At 36.6% G+C, this 5,610-nt stretch overlaps 1 pseudogene; it reads right to left on the bottom strand.

Annotated features, from left to right (window-relative positions):
- Positions 1-3,633: 3,633 nt before the first annotated feature.
- Positions 3,634-3,752, bottom strand: LOC120612654 (uncharacterized; annotated as a pseudogene).
- Positions 3,753-5,610: the final 1,858 nt, after the last annotated feature.

Raw genomic sequence — 5,610 nt, forward strand, 5'->3', positions numbered from 1 at the left:
ACCCAGAATAACAACTTCTCTCTATTTGCATCCATACTCTGAATTCTTCCTTTCTTCTCTTTCCCTAATCACATATATATTAAATAATTCATCATATAATTCATACTGTGCTAGGTATTAAAGGGGGTATCAGAATATATATTTTTAAAAAACCAACAATCATGACAACTTTTATTAGAAGCTAGTAGTTGTTGAAGAAACACTAAAACACTAAAAAGAAGATTATTATTTTCTATAAAAGAAGTCTTCTGGAAGGATTAACTACATATGGTTTAGAAAGTATACAATTAAAGATCCAAGGACTTATATAATTTCATTAAAATCTAACTGTAGATCAAATGACTTAAACTTTTAGAATGTCAAACATTGATTGCCACAAATGAAGGAGTTCATTGAACATTGTATAAAGCCTTTATAAAATGTGGAGCAAGAAATTTTAGGAATGTATACCTGAGCAAGTGGGCTGGTAACTATTGAATTCTAAAAGGAATTCAATTTTAGCACTAATAACATATTGAGCTGCTTGAATAGCAAAATTTCATAATACTCATCAGAAGAGCTATTAACTTACATCAATAAAACACACACATGTGCACGTGCACGTGCACGAGCACATTTATATTTTTTGTGGAAGAATTGAGTATGGCAAAACATGAACTGAAGGTGAATTTTTCTAGTGAGGATTTGCCTTTGCTTCCGCCAGATGCCCTGTGGCATTGTTGAACCAGAAGCATTTGGCATGAACTTTCCTAGACCACACTAATTAATGTGAATACCTAACCCATGTGTGGGCAGGTTTGTGCTTATGAATTCACCAGACACATTTTTTTTCTCCCTTACCCTATGATAAGGCCTGTGAGAGACAGTTTTTAGTTTTTTTTAAGGGTTCTTTTTTCCAGCAGAAATTCTTCTCTCTCATCCTCTCACTGCAGCCCTTCTAAGATCTTGGCTTGTAAAGGCCCCAGTTCTGACTCTCCATTCCATGGGTTTAAGCTTTCTCCTTGTCTCCTACATTGCCATTAATCACGAGGCTCTAGGTTCCTTTCATTGGCAAATTCCTTAGAGTAGCCCGTGGTATTTTTCCTTACCACTCTGGGCTTAGCTCTCTATTCAACTTTGGTTACTGTGGATTTCCCTTTGTTGTACAAAGAGGCTCAAGGTGAATGCCAGCAACAGCACTGGGCAAAAAAGTCAGTAGGTAGGTGGGGTCCCCTTGTCTCGCTATCCAGTGAAGAGGCAAACTTGGTCTGGGGGTGGTACGATATACCGTGAGGCTGGGCCATAGGCAAGGGTGATTCCTCCCTTTATAGCAGTGATTATGAGAACTGCCTTTCATCGGGTGGGAGTAGAGTGTTGCCTTAACTTGTAAATAATTTTTGGCTGAGTATAAAACTTTTGGTAACAAGTTATTTCATCTCAGGCCTGTACAATTATTATCATATTGATTTCTGTACAATATTTGTATTGTTTCCTGCCACTCTGCATTTTATTCCTTTTAAAACGGAGATAATCTGTTTTTTTCTCTATGGTTAAACATTATTTCTGGTTGTGTCTGTGAGAGTATTTCCAGATGAGATTAGCATCTGAAACAGTCCCCACAATAAAGTAAACTACCCTCTCCAGTGTGGGTGGGCATCCACCAATCAGTTGAGGGCTAAATGCAATAAAAAAAGCAGAGGAAGGAGGAGTAAATGCAATAAAAAAAAAAACAGAGGAAGGAGCAATTCACGCCTTTTACTGTCTTCCTTCCTGCTGAGCTGAGACGTAGGTCTCCTGTCCTTGCATAGGATTTATACCATTAGTTTCCCTGATTCTCAGGCCTCTGAGTTTGGACTGGAATTATATCACCACTTTTCCTGGATCTCCATCTTGCAGATGACAGATAGTAGGACCTCTCAGCCTCCATAATCTGTGAGCCAATTCCTCATGATAAATCTGTTCCAATAAATAAGTAAATCAATCAATCAATCATTCAATCAATCTTATTGGTTCTGTTTCTCTGGAGAACCATAATATAATCATACCCAAATATTTCTGAACTTCCGCCTTCTCATCTTATTGTTAAGGGAATGCTATAAAAAATGTATGTTTATTACAATGGTCCATGACTATTGGTATTTTAGCATTTCTAAGAGATTCCCAAAATAAAAGTTTGTAAAAGAAAATGAATTTTCTAAGATGAAGAGAGATTCTTGAACTTGAATGAAGAGTGGAAGGATATAATAAGTGAAATCACTAAAGCTATATAAAATGCAAGGGATTGCTATAGTTCAGTTGTTCTCAATGTATAGCCCCCAAAAGGCAGCATCAACATACTTGAAAGATAGTTAGAGATTCTTGGCCTCAATCCAGATTTACTGAATTAGCATCTCTTGGGGTGGAGCCCAGAAATCTGTTTTAACAATTTTTCAGGTAATTCTGATGCAACCTAATGTTTGAAGACAAATCATTATCTCTATTTAGGATTTAATTTATTGCAAATGCCAGTGTTTTTCATAGAGTGGGATGTTTTCTATGTGACCACAGTGAGTTTCCATGTATCATAAAGCACTAACCCGCAAGCAAAGTTTACTGCCTCTCTAGCTAAAAACAGGGCTATTAGATTCCCTTTCAATTTATTCTTCTTCCTAGAGTGTTACAGTATGTAGTACTTCCCTTTCATCTGGGCTTTTTTTTTTTCTTTTTAAAAAAGTTCTGAAAAAAAGTTCTTGTGATTTAACTTAATGAGAAAGTGAAGAGTTTGGAAGTTAATCCTTCTTTTTTATGTAAAAAATATGTGAACACCACTACTCTTAATCTCTTTTGCATTTCTATTCAGTAAGCAGTAGTTGAGTCTCTGGATCTTTCATAGCAGATCAAAGATATAACCCTAGTTTTATGACTTTACTATCACAAGTACCAGCTAAAACTAAGCTATATACAAGCTGCCTCTGAAGTTTAGCAGTATTTTAACGAATTGTTAAGATTGTTTCTCCAGCAATTATTTCTATGTCCATGTGTAAAATGTTTTGATGTTGATTTTTTCCCTTAGCAAACATTTATTTATCACCCTGAGCCAAGCACTGTGCTAGATGGTGATAATACCACTGTGACCATGACTGGCATGGTCCTGTTACTTCAGAGCGTAAAGTTTGGTGGATAGATGGACAAGAACACAAGTAATTACAATACAGCGCGTTAAGTGTTATGATAGGTGAATAAAGGACACTATTGAAACTGTTCTCAATAAAAATGCAGCATAATTGCCGTCTTGCCGTCTTCAGTGATTTATTGCTCTTGATTATAAAATAGGCTTGCAAGACAGAAGCTAACTCCTACTCATCCTTCGGAAGGCAGCTCAGATTGTTATGTCCTCACATCCTTCAGTGAGTCTTCCCTACCACCCCACCACCCTGCCCATTACATCTGTAGTAGGGTCCTTCCTACATGCTTCTATCAAACCTGCATATATTTCCCTTACAATACTCTCATGCTACATTCCAATGGTCTATTCAAATGTCTGTCACCCTGCTATACTCTAAGCTCCTGGAGAGCAAGGGCTCTATCTTATTTGTCTTCGCAATTATCTATCTATCTATCTATCTATCTATCTATCTATCTATCTATCTATCTATCTATCTATTTACACACACACACCTACAGCACTCGGTATTCCTAGGTAGTCTCTCATTCAAGTACTAACCAGGCCCAACCCTGCTTAGCTTCCGAGATCAGACAAGATCGGGCACATTCAGGGTAGCATGGTTGTAGTGTCTTTGTAATTCTAACACAGTGCTAGCATAAGTACCTTTTTGTACTTTTTCTAATTGTGTAATTTAGGCTTTCCTTTACACTATGGATCATTATTATAGTCTCTATAATCTTGAAAAAAATTTTTGGTTTTTTTTTTAACTGATCTTTTCACTGCTAGAAACATGACCTCATTGTAATACCTTCCCACCAATATTGATGCTTATATAGATGTACCTTAATAGTATCTCAAAATTGGGATCAGCAGCAACTGTTGCTGTGGAGAACAAATTAATTTCTGAGGGAAAGGGGAAATAATGAGAATATTATCTGGTATATCATGCCGACCTACCTTAAGAGAATACGGCATGTTGACAAGTTGCAGAAGTGATGACCATAGCATCTTTTTGGGGAAATATGAGGAAAAGAATATATGCTGATTGGTTAAAGTTGTAGACTGAAGTGGGCATTTATAATTTCTTTGACCACTGAGCACCTAAACTCTCTTCCTATTTAAAGGAAATTCCCCATCGCATGAGTCTCGGTGAGTACTCGAGCCCTAATTCCATCTTAAATCCAGAGTAGCCAGATATTCCCTCTTCCCAGCCCCAGCAACGAGGGCATGAACATAAAACCTAATTGTGGCTAATCAGAATTGGGAATTTGAATCTGAAGCGAATCATTTAAATGGATAGGGATTGTTAAAATAGGTTCCTGGCAACCAGTGGGTCCAGTATGGTGTCAGTCTATCAGTATCTTTACCTGTGGGTGAGTCAGCAGTAGTATCCTAACCAAACTTGGATGTGACCTTGTTGTGGTTCCTACTGTCTGATTGCCCTTGGTTCCTGCCTGTTTTTTTTAGCTTGGTTCTTTAGTCTTCCTGTTGATTCTATGAGCTATTTGATATTCTGCCAATAAATTTCTTTCCTGCTAAAATTAGCCAGTCAGTTTCTATTATTTGTGACCAAGAACTTCATCTTTATACTGCTTTGCCCAAAGTGCTTTTTGCTTACTCAGTAAATAATTGTTGAATAACCAAGTGGCTCTCATTTTTTATACCTTGTCCAAGTATGTTTTCTGTGGGATGATATCCCTAATTTTATGTAATATAAGGCAGAAGAACATTAATATTATGAAATGTGAAAGAACATTTTCTGGAATGCATATGTTCTATAAGACAAGTGATACCAATGAAAAATTTGCAGTGCAACAGGAAGGTAGAGGGCCTCTGGCAAAATCACATGAAGGCTGGGGAAGCAAACACAGGATCGAAATCCCTAAACCCATCCTAAGCCAAATCCCTCTTTCTAAAGGATGAACAGCTTGTGTTTCAGCATGGTATTTGTTCACTGATCCTTATCCACAGCGAAACCAGGGTGGCAAGTCTCCCAAAGACTTTACTCGGCCCTAAAAGCTTATTTATGCTCAAGCCCCAGGTTTGTGAGGATGTGCTGAGAAGACTAAAGGGGACTGTTGGCTTCAGGATTTGAGGCTTGAAGATTTTTGTATTCTAGGAATATGGCTAGATTGTGAAAGTTTTTGTTGCTTCATGTTTTCTTCTTTCTTTTTATTTTTTCCTTCTTCCACAGCATGTTACAAACTACTTTTAAAGATTTTGACTTTTTTTGTTTTCAATTATATAGTTTATCATTTTATTACATTTATTTATGGAAAGCTTTATCTCCTATACCTTGACATTGTAGTTTACATTTTATCTTCACGATATTATTTTTTAATAGAAAATTATCAACATATTGATTGTATTTGTTGATTTGACTATGTAAGAAAACTTTCAAAGTGGATCTAAGATGGTCGATTATTTCTCTCTGAAATTTACCAATTATAACTGAAAATACTATTTTTGAGTAAAGCTTGTCAAGT

Source organism: Pteropus medius, unplaced genomic scaffold (assembly GCF_902729225.1).
Source record: "Pteropus medius unplaced genomic scaffold, Ma_sr-lr_union100, whole genome shotgun sequence".
NCBI classification, from domain to species: Eukaryota; Metazoa; Chordata; class Mammalia; order Chiroptera; family Pteropodidae; genus Pteropus; species Pteropus medius.